The sequence below is a fragment of the Enhydra lutris genome, unplaced genomic scaffold (genome assembly GCF_002288905.1).
Source record: "Enhydra lutris kenyoni isolate GAN:26980312 unplaced genomic scaffold, ASM228890v2 scaffoldscaffold2, whole genome shotgun sequence".
Lineage (NCBI taxonomy): Eukaryota > Metazoa > Chordata > Mammalia > Carnivora > Mustelidae > Enhydra > Enhydra lutris.
The window spans coordinates 52,691,903-52,709,321 of NW_019154086.1; positions in this window are offsets into that span (position 1 = coordinate 52,691,903).

The following is a 17,419-nucleotide window of genomic DNA, read 5'->3' on the forward strand; positions in this document are numbered from 1 at the left end:
TGTATTTTCAGCTTGGACCCACAAACAAAGCCAATTCACCAATGAACCAGATTTGTCCATTTCTTCCTATATCAGTGGGCCAGCCCCACTGGGTCCTAGGTACATGGCAAGAATTATTTTGTAAATGATACCTTGGTCTCTAGATTTTTTACTGCAGATGGCATAGCTTTGCTCTAAAATCCTAGGAGTCCTCTTTGCAATTTATCAATTAGGGCTGACCACAAACCTCAGACAGCATCTTTTCCATCACAGATACCTACCACTATTTCTATAGGACCATCTGTGCCAGACTTGCTGCAGAATTCTTTCCTGCTCTGGGCCTTAATCAAAGCTAGTAGTCCTTCTGTGCCACTTGGTGAATGGATTGAAACAATATTTTCCAGTATGAAATATGCCATACCCAGGACCCAAAGAAACCTTAAAAGTATTGTGCTTCTTTCTTAGGGGTAGAAGACACAAGATGCATTAATCTCTCCTTTTCTTTGGAAGGAATATCCTGGCATGTCCCAGATGACTATACTCCTAAAAACATACATGTCAGAGCCCTGAATCTTCATTATATTTATCTCCAGTTCTTTGGAGTGCATGTGTCTTACCAAGCAAGGCCTCCACTGTATTTGCTATTTCTTCCTCATGCAGTCCAAGTGACATGTCACTGATATAAGTGGACTGATAATGTTCTGAAGAATAGATTCTAGGTCCCTTTGGATTGTATTATACCAGAGGACAAGAGAGTTACCAGAGTCTGGGGCAAGACCATTATATACGGCTGTCCAGTCCACATGAACACAGATCACTTGTGGTCCTTCTTCCTAAAAGGAATGGAAAAGATCCCATTGCCAGATTAGTTGCTACATATAATAGATCAGAAGCTGTGTTAATCTACTCAAGCAAAGATATCACACACAGCATAGCAGTTGCAATGGGGGCTACTACTTGATGGAGTTTGAAGAAGTCCACTCTTACCTTCACAGATCCACCTGTTTTTTTGTAGAAGTCATACTAATGATTGAAATAGAGGACATGATACCACCCATGAATTCATTAGTTTGCTCACAGATAGGCAAGTAATCTTGCCAGGCTGAAAGAGGGATGTGCCAGTCCAAAGACAAAGAACCAGTATAGTAGTCCTTCCAACTACCAACTATGTCCCAATTTTACATCTGGGAATCAGAGAAATGATTGTGTAGTGAGTCGATGGACCTAGTGAACTCACTGTGAGATAGAACTAGACCAGGCTTCCACTTATTAATTGGCTCCTATGTGCTACTCCTCTAATTGATGCCACAATGATCCTTGAGGTCCCTGGATATCACTATTAACTTAGACCCTGTCTACAAACTTAATCAAAATAACTGGCTATTCTCCTTTTTCCCAGGGCATGATTATTCTAATAGTCATAGGTACCTGGAGGAAGTACTAAGGTAATCATTATCACATATGCTTAATAAGGGGTTGCAGGTCTCTCCCTCTTGGAGAACTGAATTCTCTTTAAGCAATGGGATCTGGGCCCCAGAGAACTGGCTCAGTTTCCAGAAACTGAACAAGTAATTTTGATTTTCTATTGAGGTAAGTTCTCAACCTCCTGTGTTCTCAACCTCTGACTCCTTTGATTGCATACATAGGGCATAACTTAGCTGACTGCCTGTGGTACACTGTGTTCTATTAGCCATCTCCTTGGCCCTCTTTGGGTCAGGCCTCCCTGGCTATTATTCAGACTGGCCACTTATGATCATTGTGACTACCTTGCTTTTAATAGTGAAGTGCCACCACCTGGCCTCTATTATCTTGCCATTGTCTTTATTGTTCTTAGGGTTCCTAACCCTATGCCAGCATCTTCCATTGTCAGCCATTGCCTACAGAGAACAGTCACTACTGAGTATCTCATTTATGCTGGTGCCCCTCTCATCAATGCATCCTTTATCACTCTGGTAAATGGAGTGTCCAGTGGACCCTTAAGTGAAACCTGGTTAACAAATGGATTTTGTGCTTTGCATAGTACAGCCACTCCAGCACACCTACTTCTCTAAACCCTTTGATTTCTTCTTTTATCACGTGCCAGACAATGTCTGGTACTTTAAGTTAATGTGCACCAAAGCTCTTTCCAAGCTTCTAGGAGCCATTCTAGCTGCATATTACCACTATCTCCTGGGTCCTTGACAGGGTATTAAGTCCTGCACTAATGGAAAATGTTCCATATAAATTGTCCCTTATACAAATTTATGTTTTGCCCTCATTCTCCCACACCTTTTGCCTTGTCCAGAACCTCAGGATCAAGTCCATACTTTCTCTCTCTCCTGGTCCTATTAATACATGTTGATGTTGGCCAGCTCCTCCAGCTCTTTTGGTGTACAGTAACTTTTTTTTTTTTTTTTTTGCTAGTAGACCAAACATTTCCCCAGCCAGTTATGTTCTATCTTTAACCTAGTTAATGGTCTGGTGGCAAGAGGGAAGGTGGAAACAGATGAGGGGAGGTATGAAAGTATATGTTATTTTGCAATCTTGCAAGCAAAAAGAAGTGATAACTTTTAACAGAAAGGAATAGGGTACTTCTATGGGTTCAGAGGAAACTGAGGATTCAAGATTTTCAAGGGCATCAACCTAGATAATGCCATCTTAAATTTCAGAGCCTCACTCCTTTGCAATTAAGGCCATGAACTTGGTAAGGCAGATTTGCCAGGTTGACAAATTAATCTTCTCTGGAACTCTTTTGTACTTAAAATCGCATTCTAGCTTTGATCCTCAGTTCTTCTACCCTCAGGCCTTCTGGATCTCTTGCTTTGTCTTAAATTTGAGATTAATCACTCTCAGTCATTCATTGCTTTTCTCTAATGTGTGATAGCATCCAGGAAAGCCATGTAATTCCATGGTTTCTATATTGACTACTTTCCTAGAACCTCTTAATCTCCTGAGACAATACACCTTCCAGGACATTCTCTTTTGGTTTCCATCCCAGTTTACCACTGATGAAAGATGTAACTTTTGCACTGTTCTAGCATTCCAGGAGTTATCAAAATTCCACCTGCCACCAGTAATGGGGTTCTCATTTCCAGCTAGCCAAAGGACAATATAACTTCAAAATCCCATTTTAAAGCTGCTAAGACAATTCTGGTAACAACTGTTTTAAGTCAGATTTCCCAGGAAACAGACTGTGTGGCAGAATGTGAATATAGATTTATGGAGAGGGCTCTCAGGAAGAAAAAAAAAAAAAACTTGTAAAGGAGGAAGAGGAGTAGGATTAGGTAGAGGGAAAAGTTTGAACAGCAAGACAGTTCCAACAAAGAAAGACTCAGCCAGTCCTATGGAGGAGGCTCTGAGTTGGAATGGCTTTCAAAGCTGTCCATTTTGAGTACTAGGCTTTTCACCCCTGCATTGACCAGTCTTGAAATGCAGGTTGCTTCTGGAGTGAGGTATAACTTTCTGCATGACAACTCCCTCTGGTAGAAGGCAATTCCTTTAGAAATTCTCAGCTATCAGTGGGCAAAAGCCAGCACTTCTGGTAGTTATGGAAATGTATGCCTTAATCCCAAAGGAAAGATACATGTGAGAGACCACAGGATTTATCAGAGCATGTATTTTTGCCAAACTGGTAAGTAGTTCAGTAGGGCTCAACATAGAGAGGGAGAGGTGTATACAAGAAGGCCAGATGAGATGTGCAAGCAGTTACCAGATCAGGAAAAGCCTTTGTCCTGTAATGGCAGCCTCCAAAGAGTAGAAATGGCCAGTGGGTACTTGGACATAAAATCTGGAATTCAAGAGCAAGATCTTGCTCTGGAGTTCCTTATGTCTGAGACATTGAGTTGAGAGTCATTAAGGAAAGCCAGTGACCTGAGTGTCTATTCCAGCTCTTTCCCTATTACCTCAAGTCCTCTGAACCTTGGTTTGCTTATCTAGAAAACCCTCGCAGGGTTGTTAGGAAGAATGAGAGGGGTGATTCATATGAAGCACTTCAACAGAACTCTCTGAAAACATGAATCCTTTACATGACATACTAAACCACTTCCAGCTTTGTTCTCAAGTCAACCAAAGGACTAATCCTGAACTGACAAAACTTCTGTCGCTATTTATCCTTTAAAAATACCCATGAAGTAAGTGTGTGTGCCTGGTCGAAGGGAGCTTTATTATGTACTATTTGTCTTTCATAGCTGGAAGAACTGAAGGCTGAGCTGTTAAGCTCCTCAGTTGAAGTCCCACCGCAGGATGAGTCAAGATAAACAATTCAGATCCTTAAACTCCACTGGGCCTGTAACTACCAAACTCACAACCTACTGGGAAAAGGAAAGGACACTGATGTATCATGTTAATCCTATAACAGATGAAAGGAACTTCAGGGTCATCTTTCTGAGATGATTGCCCAGGGGTTAGGCCCCAGGTGTTGAGACGAATAGACATTATAAGGTTTATTGAGAAGAATGTGACAGGGATGCATTATCAGGTGACGGGGTGATGAGGTTGGGGATAAGATTGCACCTCGGCTCTGAGGTCAGCCTCAGGTTGAAGGAGGCAATGTGTGAGACACCCTGGTGGGTGTGAAGAATTTTCAGTGACTCCTCTCTGGAGCGAAGAGACGAGCTGATGAGCTTCAGGTCTAAGGCAGAAACCTCCCTCTCCTGGGTCTAATCAGTTTTTAGGTTTCTTGCCTTCTTAGAAACGCTGCCCTTTTTTTTTATATAAATGTTTCAGGGAGGGGGAGGGTATAGCTGGAAATCCCAGCTTTGTTCCATTCAAGACAAAGCTACAAATATAACACAGATGATAAAGAGTGGGCATCCAAATAGTGCTGTGGGGGGAAGGGGAAGAAACGTTGAAAGGAGAAGGATTAGCTGGAGGGAGAACGTGAGGAGGAGAGACAGCAACTATCAAACAGAAAGATTTATCTATTTTCTGAGAAAAGAGGAGGCAAGGTGAAGGCAGAGCTTGCTAATATAAATGTCTGCTGTAAGCCTGAACTTCAGAGAAGTGAAAACAGTCCTTGATTAAAAAAGAAAAAGGAAACAGTCGCCAAACTGCCCTTTGTCTTCATCAGGGTTTCTTTTCATTATTAGCCTAGCCTCTCTTTTTGGAGTAGAGGTGAAATTGGGAAAAAATATAAATCAGGGCTTCTCCCTCCACCCTACCCCCAAAACCACCCTACCCCCCAAACTGAACATTTAGGAGCACACACCTGATAAGAATCATCTGGAGAGTCTCCTGGATATTCATATTTTGTGGACCTACCTATGAAGATTTTAATCCAGTAGGTCTGCAAGTGGCATCCCGGACAATGCCTTTTAAGCCAGGTCCCTAGTGATGCCGATGTGAGGGGTCCAATGACTATACTATGGAGAACACCATTCTGCACGGTCAGTGCCCATCTCCACCTTAACCCAAGACTCAGGGACATGTAGAGGAAATAAATACATGTTTACATGGCCAAACCAAATTAAAAAACAAAAACAGAATAAGAACAGCACTATCAGTATAGACACTTCTTTTCTTTGAAGGGTTTCTTCTAAACTAGGATACAAAGATAGTCTGCCTCCAACCTAATTCCCATTTCTCTCCTAGAAGATAAACTTTTAAGTCAGAAGCTTTACTTTTACCTTCAAAAAAAAAAAAAAAACTAAAACTTCGTGTATACTCTTACAGGGACAGTGTATGATCCCAGCCCCAGACTGCTCTCCTCATTTCCCAAAAGCACATAGAACTGCCAGATCCCTTAACAAAAAGGGCAAACTAATTTTATCCCAAAATAATGCGGAATGGAAACATAAAATGGCCAAGATTGTTTCAGTAGAGATTGTTTTTCTCATCGTTGTTCTTCGTCTATTTGATTTTATTTTTAAATAATAATATTAGGCCAAATTTAATTTCTGTCTTCTTAGTTATTAACCACCCAGGAAACCTTTCTCTTCTTCGATTCGTTGGCTAAAACTGATACTGCATTAGCAGTTTGATAAGGAAAGCTGGATCCAGCATTGACTTTTTAATAACTCAGAGTTGTAAGAGTGTGGCAATAACCATTATAAACACACATACATCCTGGGCACGCTATTGAGACTAGATTCTATAGGCCTCTGAGAGGTTCTCAGAGGGGACCCGTCTACCTTTGTAAATCTGGGTCCTTGGAATTTTGGCCAGACATTAAAAGGCTCATCGGTGATCATTCCATTTCATGTTCAAAAATGCTTGTGTATCTCTGATCTTGGTTAAGTGGAAGAAACTGTGTCTTGAATCCAAATCCCCTTCCAAATGCTACAGCATATTTGTACATTTGTACAACAGAACTTCTTAAAAGAATTCCCTTGCCTGCAGTCTCTCCTTATTGCCCTTCTTAGTTTTCAACTCAGTGCAGTCTCATTTGCAACCCACCACTGCTTTGGAACCCTTCCTGCTAAGGTCATCAGTGTTTTCAAATCCAATGGTTCCATCTCCTACATATCTACCCTGACCTCTGGGCAACAGTCAGTACAGTTACTGCTCCTTTCTCTGACTTTTTGATACCAGCCTCTCTTGTTTTCCTCTGGCTTTATAGGTTTTCTTTATTACATTCTTATTTGGGGGCACGTCTTCCCCTGCTTGCTTGGCCTCCTCTAGATGTGGGAGTTCCTTGGCCCTCTGCACTTCTCTATCTCCATTCTCCCAGGTGGTCTCATCCAGCTGCATCATTAAAATACCATCTACGGCCCAATTACGCCACAGTCTATACCTCCAGTTCTGACCCCTTCTCTGCATTACAACCTAATGTATTCAACTTCCTACATACACGCATTAGATCCAAACAAAGCTCTCAATCCCCCCAAATATTATATTCCACATATCCCCTCAGTTTACAGGCCCCCATTCATCCACTTGCACAGTCCCAAACCTAGCTGCTGTCCTTGATTCTGCCTCCTTTTGTCAGTGTCTGGATCCAATCTCTCTAACTGCACTGTCTACCTTAGTCCAAGCTACCAGCACCTTTCGACTTCATTGCTGCATTAGCTCCCGTCTGCCACTTTGCTTATATCCTTATCTCCCTATATCAACTGTCTACAAAACAACAGGATGATCTTTTAAAAATCATAGATGCTCCCTTGCTTTGCACTGGCTTCCAAGCTCCTCCTCAAGGTCTTCAAGACCCTACATGACTTTCCTCCTTTCTAGGACCCTCTTTCTCTCCCTTGCTTAATCTTTCCACATTAATCTTTCTGCTAGTTTTCTTTAAAACTCCAAGCTCAGTGTACCTGGGTGACACAGTCGGTTAAGTGTCCGACTTTTGGTTTCAGTTGTGATCTCAGGGTCATGAGAGATCAAGCCCTGTGTTGGACTCTGTGCTCGGCACAGAGTCTGCTTGAGATTCTCTACCCTCTTCCTGTCCCTCTTGCTTGTACTCTCTCTTTATCTCTCTCTCTCTCTAATAAATAAATAAATCTTTTTTAAAAAGATAAAAAAGATTTATTTATTTATTTAACAGAGAGATACACAGTGAGAGAAGGAACACAAGCAGGGGGTGTGGGAGAGGGAGAAGCAGGCTTCCCGTCAAGCAGGGAGCCCAATGTGGGGCTCCATCCCAGGACCCTGGGATCATGACCCTAGCCAAAGGCAGACAGTTAATGACTGAGCCACCCAGACACCCCAATAAATAAATCTTAAGAAAAAAAAACAAAAACCCTGTAAGCTCATTTCCACTGCAGGATTTTCAACCATGGCTTCCTCTGTCTAAAACAACCTTTCCCTGTCTCTTCAAGTGATCAACTATTTCTCATCATTTGAATCTTGGTTTACTTGTCACTTCCTCTAAGAGCCCTTTCGGCTACCCTAGGTACTACCCAGATACACTGTCACATCACCTTGTTTTGTCTTCTGTGTGGCACATATCATGACCTAAAATCTTGTTCATTTGTTCATGGCCTATCTATCCCCCATGCCCACTAGACTGTAAGTTCCATGAGAGCAGTAACCAGTGTTCAGGTTCGTGACTGGCAGGCAATAGAGACATAAAAAATATTGAGTTTAAAATTTTAGAATGAGCATACAAATCATGCATTGCATTAAAAGCCATAGAATGTTGGCAATGAATGAGCCGTTTAGAATGTCTTTTATTTTATGTATGGCACTGGGTCCTGGTTGAGGCCTACCTAAAACTTAAGTAATCCGAAGGACTATCAAATTACTGGGTGGGAAGCTTCTTGGTGTCCATTTTAATGATTTGCATTAGTGGAAGATATCGTTAAAAAGAAAGTTTGTGAGAAAAATCCAAAGAATTCAGGAGCAACTCTGGAGTGAGAGTAATGAGATGAAAGAGGGAAGACGGTTTCTCAGTCAAATCTGAAGCTCTAGGGACCAAGGGAGTTACTCCTGTGGAAGGGAGTTGCCAGTTTGGTTTGTTGTTTTGCTTTGCTTTGTTTTGTTTTGTTTTTTGTTTTTAGGAATTTGGTAAAGCAAAAAAACACACACACACACACAAAAAAAAAAAAAAAAAAAAAAAACCAAAAAAAAAAAAAAAAACAAACAACAACAACAAAAAAAACCCATAAGCAATGTTAATTTAGTGCCCAGGTGGCAGAGTGGGCCACTACATTGGGAAAAGGGCATCTCAACATCTCTGTTCCTCTGTGGCTCCCAGTGCAGTGTGGAGAACACTGATCTCTGGGACATTTGAAGAGTGTGCAGCTTTGGGAGACACCAGAAACAGTCCTCTGGGCAGAAAGTCAGGATCCTCCCTTCTTGGCTCTGCTTCCTTAGGATTGGCTCTTATCTTGGGCTACCATGTTTACAAATGGCTGTGGCAGAACCAGGCACTATCTCCTTTCTCATTCACGTCCAGTGGGAAGACAGTAAAAGTTCATTGCTAGGAATTCTAGGGAAAAAAATCTCACTCTGTTTTCTCAGCTTTGACTCCAAAGGAGATGGGCACCCCCGCAAACTAAGATTGGGAACTGTGAGAAGACTGTGGCAAGTGATTGCTTTCCATTCATTCATTGGCACTTACTGAGCACCTACCATGTTCCAATGGTGAACAAAGTGTACACAATCCTTTCAGCTGTGGCAAGAGGCCCACAATTTCAAAACCACGGACTCTATGGCTCTAACTTGGGTAACCTACTCATTCTCTGGAAATGGGGGAATGTGCTCAGGGTGACTCTTTTCCATACCACAGGGGAGAGGAAGGGACTGTGCAGTCCTCCTCATCTGTAAGTCTGGCATGATATGACTCCCCTGCTACAAAAAGCTACAATCACCCAGAGCAAGCATGACCTTTCCCCTGAACTCAGAGGTTGTCAGCTGCTGCAACTCTTTGTTTTCCCTCACTCTCCAAGCAGTGCTTGGAGAGTAAGGAGATCCAGAGGGCAGACATATGGATTGAAAGGTTATGGCTTCCTCTGGACACTGGAGAAACTTCGGCTGTGCCCTCTTGACAGGGGAGCATTCACTGCATTTTAACAGAATGCTCTTCTCTGCAGATACGTCATTTTCAGGCTAGTGGACAAGTGGGGTATCAGAAGAAAGAATGCTGATAGAGGTTTGGCTAAAGGCAAGAGAGCTGACAAACATTTTCCTTCTGAGGCAGGAGGAAAACACCCACATCAAGGATAAGTAGCTTGCTTGAGAAAAGTCAAAGTCAAAATGGAGTATGAATTATTGATTTTTAGTAAGTCAGGAACTAATATTCTACTTTTACCCTCACTCCATGTTCTCTAATTTTGGCAATAATTCAACAGCCTCTTTCATCTCCAGAAGCCAACCCTTCAAACACCACTCATTATTTTTCTTTTATCCTCCTTTTTCATTCTCTTTATTTTCTTTCCTTCCCTTTCATCCCCTCTCCCCCTCCCATTCGCATTTCTTTCATTCTCTTGCTCCCTTCTTTTCCCCTCTTTTTGCTTTAGGATGTTTCCTAGCAACAGCTATTTCAATTTTAAAAGGATGGGAAGGGCCACCAGTGTTGCCAAGGTTACCAGTATTTCCTGCTGTCATCGCAGGAAGTAACTCGTGTGTAGATCACAATGGAATCAGATACCCCAACAGGACACCTTCCTTGCTATGCTGCCTGTCTCCTCAACATCCAGATAATGAAAGGGTCTTCTACAGCAAAAAGTTTTGCCAAACTATTTCACAGTGTTTTAGATGTTATCATTAGTGAAAAACTATTCTATAACCCAGATGTTTATAGAAAAGTTTAGGGAAATGTAAAATAGTGATAATGACAATAATTAGATTTTAAAATCATTTTAGAGGACAGCAATTCTATTCATTTGAGATATACCATCAGACTTCCAATAGCGAGATAACAGTATTGTTGGTCAACAGAGCCCATATGGTGATAATGAATCAACATCAGATAAATTGCCTTTTAAAAATACAATAATCATAATCATTTGTACTTATATCCATCATTCAGGTGTTGTGTCCACTTTAAAAGACAGAAATCTCCAAAATTAACCACCATTATAAAAAGTTAAAAATTCATTTGGCAGGATCTTTTCTATTAGTCATAAAAAAAAAATAGATTAGTGTCCAGAAACTAATTCAAAGACTGTTTACATCAGGCCTAGAGCATAAACATGAGGCCCAGAAGACCTAAGACCAGCCTCCATGTGTGGCCCTAGGTCTAAACTCACATTACCTAGATCACTCAGGCTAAAACATCTATGACTTCTCTATGTCATTGCACCCTACATTGGCATACCCCCCTTACAAAACCCTCATACTTCCTTATTTCATTTCCGTGATGGCTATGTAAGGATGCACTTTCCCCATTTTATAGATGATCAAACTAAAAGCCAGGGACTTTGAGTCACTTAGTGGCAGAAGACTGGCACCAAGCCTTCTGACTCCTAACTCATGGAAAGAAATAATTTCTTCCCACCAGATACTGATGAAATAGTACCTATGCATGGCTTCTTCCCCTGCTCCTTACTAGTTCCTCCTGGAAGCATTTCCTGCATAAATCACTTGTGCATGAATCCTCCTCTGGAGTCAACTTCTTGGGAACCCAACTCCTACAACTCCTATCACAGTGCTCTTTCTCCATGGCTCCAGCTCTTACTATTCCCATCCCTTGATCCTTCATGCCAGGGGTTGGTAATGTTTGCCACTGTTGCTAGCTCTGGCATACTTTCTCAGGCTTGGCGCCTCCCTTAACTCTGCTCACAGTCACTCTTTTAGTTCTTTAGTTGAAGTCACATGAGGTACCTTAGTTGATTTCTGTTTAATGCAGATACCATAACTATTAGAGCCTCTTCACTGATCTCCCCAATTTCTCTTTTACGTTTCCTCTCTCCCAATCCCTTCTCCATAGACTGGCTGGAGTGATATTTTGAGAGCCTTAACTAGATCACATCATTCCCCACTTAAAACCATCAATTGATCCCCACCATGCACAGATAATGTCCCAGTTCCCTGCCATCATTGAGTTCTTTCATGCTTCAGCTGTATCTTCACCCACAGCTCTGACTACTTCTTTCTTGATATACTTACATTGCAGCAATACCAAACTACATGTCATTCCCAACACAGACCAGGGTTGCATCTTACCTCTGTGCTTTGGTTCAGTTCATGCTGTTCTAGAAGGGTACTGTGCTCTCTTCTCCTCCAAATGTCATTCATCAATTCCTCCAGTTCAAACAAGCGTCATCTCTCCAGGAAGACTGTGGTTGCTGGAAGATACAGATTCTTCATTTATTAATTTTTATACCATCTATTTCAGCCTGACACAGAATAGAAAGCACATTGAATGAATGGCATTCAAGGAGTGAAAATAGCTACTTCTGCACTAAAAATACCTTTATAAACCCTCAACTATTATTGGAGGTATCTTTGAGAAGTGAACCAATGATGTTAATAATTGCCATTTACTTGTGCCAACTCTGTACCAGACACCTAATGTATAATACTATTATTTAATCTTCACAACAAATGTAAGGTCTCATTATCCTTTTTTTAAAACTGAGAAAAACAAAGCTCACAAAGATAAGAAATGTCCCTTAGGTCACACAGATAATAAGGGATGGACTTGGGATCTGAGTACTTGTATGTCTATCTTCACTCCAGGACTGTTCTCTCCCCTTTACAGAGAAGCATCTATATCATAATGTAAAGTAAAACCATACCTATGACTTCACAGGGGCCAACCCCTCACTCCATTCCATTCCCAGCCTTCTGGTCACCATGAAGAAAAGAGACACTGGTTGGTTTCATATACCCATGTTTATATTAAAGTCACAAAACTTCAGCGGCATAACCAATGCTCTATCCACGCATCCATTTCTAGCTATTCTCGAAGGCATTTTGTTTGGTGGCATTTCATCTAAAGAGATGGCAGAACCAGAGACAGGCAGATATTTACACAGAACAAATAAATCCTTCCTATATACCATATACAATAAAATACTCATGGAACATTACTTCCCTGCAAGAGCTACCATGACAGCCCACATCCCTGTGAACATCTTTTACCGGTTCTCTATAGGTCTCAGCAAGGCCCTGATCACATGCTGGTCACACACACAGAGGCAGATTCAGACAATTAAAGTTGTGATTTGTTTTCGCTACCATCAAAACTTGATAACTAAATGGTAGCAGTGGTTAATGTAGCATTTTATAAGCAACAGTGAATTACCCATGGTTAGTGACTAATAATAAATTAGTATTGTTATACTTGACACACACACAAATGTCTACAGATGGAAGATCATGTCACAAGCATGAAAAAGAGAAAGTTGGAATCAGGTTCCACAAAAATCACAGAACAGGTGACTCAAAAAAACAGATCTGCCTGCTTTTGACTTCTGCCTAGCTCAGAGTCTCCTTCTCCACTTCGTGATGTGGCTGCCACCACAGGGAGATGGCCCTTCTCTGCCCTCTCTCACTCCAGTGAAGGGACCAACTTGTACTGGCTCTGCCTAGGACTTTACTGGTTTTCTTACTAAAAATTCTGTATTTACTTCTGAAAATTTGGCTTCCAGTTATGGTTAACTGTGGGAGGCAGAATAATGGCTTCCCAAAGATGTCTGCATCTTATTCCCTGGAACCTGTGAGTATGTTCGTTGACATGAAAGGGACTTGGCAAATATAAGGATCTTGAGGGAGGCCCTACCCAATCACATGGGTTCTTAAAACCAGAGAATTTTTTCTGGCTATAGCCAGAGACCCATGTGGCTGCAAAGAATGGTCTCAGAAAATGCAACATTGTTGCCTTTGAAGACAGAGGAAGGATCCCTCTGAAACTGGAAAGAACAATGAAATGGATTCTTGTCACACCTCCAGAAAGAAACACAGTCCTGCTACAATCTGATTTCAGCCCAGTGAGACCCGCATTAGAGTTCTGATCAATGGAACAGAAAAGATAATAAATGTGTTGTTTTAAGCTATAAGTTTGTAGTAATTTGTTATGGTAGCAAAAAACAAAAACAAAAACAAAACAAAACAAAAAAACAAACAAAAAAACCCCACCAAAAACAAACAAACAAAAAAACTAATACAGGAACCAACTCATCTGAGTTTTCCCAAGACTGTCCAAGTCTTAAAACTAAAAATCCCGGGGCGCCTGGATGGCTCAGTGGGTTAAAGCCTCTGCCTTCGGCTCAGGTCATGATCCCAGGGTCCTGGGATCCAGCCCCGCATCGTGCTCTCTGCTCAGCAGGGAGCCTGCTTCCCTTCCTCTCTCTCTGCCTGCCTCTCTGCCTACTTGTGATCTCTGTCTGTCAAATAAATAAATAAAATCTTTGAAAAAAAAAACCCTAAAAATCCCACATTCTAGGAACCCCTGAGGTACCGGACAAACCAGGACATTTCGTCACGTGTCCCCCATTTTTCATTCCCAGTACCGGGCTGTAGAATTCTCCGTCAATACTTAGGTACCCTCGGATGAAATTACCTGGCTTCTCAAAAGATACCCTTAAAGCAATGATTCCCAAACATGAGTGTGAATCAGAATCACCTGGAGGACTTGTTAAAACAGATTGCTAGACCTATCCACAGAGTTTCTGATTTAGCGGATCAAGAATGAAGCCTCAGGGACGCCTGGGTGGCTCAGTTGGTTAAGCAGCTGCCTTCGGCTCAGGTCATGATCCCAGCGTCCTGGGATCGAGTCCCACATCGGGCTCCTTGTTCTGTGGGGAGCCTGCTTCTCCCTCTGCCTCTGCCTGCCACTCTGTCTGCCTGTGCTCTCTCTCTCTCTCTCTTTCTGACAAATAAATAAATAAAAAATCTTAAAAAAAAAAAAAAAAAGAATGAAGCCTCAGAGTTTGCATCTCTAACGTGTCCTAGGGACATAATGATGTGCTTCTGGGGATACTTTTCAACCACTGTCCTAAGAGACAAAGACCTCAGGGACAACCACAAACTGAGTTTCATCTGTTCACCCACATGCCAGGCATAGATCAAAAAGAGATGGGTTTGTGGGCAGATATCAACCATTAGAGCTTACCAAATACACAATCTGAGATATTCTTGATGTGCTAGAACATGTTTGGAACACTTCTATTTCTGCCTTTTATAAACCTTTGGGCTCTGGGCAAGTTACCTACTACTTTAACTCTCAGAATTGGAGCTAAACTATGTAAAGCAGGTGGCTTGGTGTGTACCATATGACATTGCTCAATAAATGAACAGCCAAGTGAGAAGCCAGTTGTTGCCAAAGTATCATTCACACAGTTCAGACACCTAATAAGAATGTGGAAGGGAAAGGTGGTTCTTTGCCATTTACCCTTGGTGTGAAGATCTGAAGTCTTGGTTATACTATATAAATTCAGCAAATTCCCACCACAATTTGAACAAAATATATAGGTTTCCTGGATTCTCCTATTTTTCATTTATTCAGAAACATGTCTGAAGACCCTCTTATGTACAAATCACCAAGTTAAATGCTGTAGTCTCTTTGAAGTCTAAAATTCATCAATTATTCAACAAATATGTATTAAGGACCTGCACAGTATGCCAAACGTTACAATGGGCAGGATGACAGAAAAGATCTGTGCTCCCAGAGAACTCATATTTTAGGGAAGCTAAACAGTAAAGAAAAGAGAGGAGAGGAGAAAAGAGAGGAATGAGAAGGTCAGTAATGTTTATGACAAGATAAAACTAGGCAGGGATTGCCTTATAATAAAAAGGTAGTTTGAGATGTCCTGTATCAGGAGGTGGCATTTGAGCTGAGACCTGAACATCTGGGGAAATTCATTGCAGAGGAACAGCTAGTATACTCTAAGAAGGAAAGAGCTTGGTACATACAAAAAGTGGCCAAAGGAAGAATAATGTGGATAGATCATATTACGTAATGGGGAGAGATAGGAGATGGGAGGATTCTGTGAGTCTATGATGTTGTAGATCCTGGGTTGGCATGGATCGTCTTCTGGAAGGAGGAAGCTTTATTAGGAAGGAAAAAAACCCTGATTTTAAGGTGTAATTACCATCTGTGGTTAGTTTCTTATGTCTGTTATTCTGATGTCTGATCTGATTTCTGCTTGTAGGAGGCATATGTTATTGTGAGTCAAACATCTCTTTTTCCTCTCCTAGGAAAGGAAGCAGTTCTCCCATTCCTGCCCTCTGGTTGTTTGGGGTAAAATTCTAATAGGGAGGTAAATAGTGTAGGCAAAACCAGTCATAAATTTTCCTGGCGTTTTCCTAAATCAAATTAATGGGAACAGCTCTTTTTCCTTGCAAGTCATGGAGCTGTAAAGATAAACTCCTGAGTCAGCTTCTAGACATGGTTGCGGCCTCATGGAGAGAACTGGTATTAATGAATGAAAAGAGAGAAGCAGAGATCAAGTATGGGGAGACAGAGATAGAGAGCTGAGGCCTTCCTTTCTCTAGATGAAGGCCACAGAACACTTCTCCCACTAGTGCCATAGTTTGATTCCCTGAGCCAAAAAGTTCCCCTATGGTTTAAGACAGCTTGAGAAAGGTTTCCATCATTTCAACCATTCTTACTGTTAGACTATACATGACTTCACCTTAAACCCGAGTGTTTCCCAATTCCTGTCTTCCTGGTCTTGCCCCAGCCTTCCCAGGCATCCAACCTCCATATTTACAGCTTTCCTTATCTACCAAAGCTGAGAAGGGGGAGAACATAGCTGTTAGAATCAGAGCTTTCAAGAAACAGATTTGTGACTGAACTCCTGCTCATTTTAGGCTATCTGGCCTAAGTCAAGTCACTGAAACGACCTGAGTTCCAGTTCCTTCGCCTGTAAGGAAATGGAGATAACATGAGTGCTTGCCCACAGGTAAGTACAACCCTTTTGGACTGCGAGATGCAGAGGTTAAGTGAGATAATGAAAGTAAAGCAACACGACCCTATGTGGTCGCCTTCATTAGAACTCAGCATTCAGATGCTCCTGGTGCCCCTTAACTTCCCTTTGGGGTTTGTTTTCTGCAACTGGCCAAAAGGAATAAAATTTCTTCATTCTTTTCATTTTCTCCCCCACTAGTGCCCTACTGACTGGGTTATCAGTCCATAATTTATAAAAAGAAAATTGGACTGTGTGCCCATGTACATCTAAGTAACACTGAGGTGTGTGACCCCCGGTGTCGGTGCTGCATCCTTGAGATCACCGGCACTATCATGAGACGCCGTGTCACTACTCTGACATGAGAAAGGGTGAGGCTGTCCGCACACAGTTTTACAAAGTGATAGGTGTATGGAATTCAACTCTGAAGCTGTTCTACTACTGGGAGTGTTGACAAGATAATATATGCAAAGCATTTGGTGTGCTTGGAAGGCAGGTATGAGCAAAATACAAAGTGGGATTAATTATTGATTATCTGCGGGAAGGAGGAATAGAGAAGCAGAAACCCATACTTCTCTCTTGGCATATTTTACATTCTGCCTTGTGTTGCAATTATTTCCCTATCAGACTGTAAACTCTGAGATGAGGGGCTTTGCCTTATGAATTGTTGTATCTCCTATAATCCCTGGAAAATAGGAGGTTTCCAACAAATGTTGGTTAAATGAATGTCGAACAAATAATTAGAATACATGGTTAATAACAAAACAGCAATTACTTTGTGTGAAATAAAGAATAAGCAAGTAAGAAGGCAGTGTGACATTGTGAGAGGAGAAAAAGCTTTAGGTTCAAATCCAAGTTCTCCCATTCGTTGGTTTTATAAACTTAGGTCAATAGTTGATATATTTTATCTTTCTTTTCATCTAACTAATAGGAAGTTCAATGCCCATTTGGCACGTTTGTGATGAGGATTAAGTATAACAATGCCAAGAACTGCTATAAATGATAATATAATTATTTGTAGATTCCTAATGCTTCATGTTATATTCTAGGTAATTCTGTTTGTATCCCTCTGGTCAACCAGGTTAATTCTCTAAATGGCCTTGGTCAGATGCTTCCTTAAAATGGCCTGTTTCCCTCAATTACAAGTGGAGAACATTGCATCCTGAACTCTTTTTCTTTCTCTTATTTTAAATGTAATTAAATCAACATTCTAGGCCAAGTTAAAAAAAAAA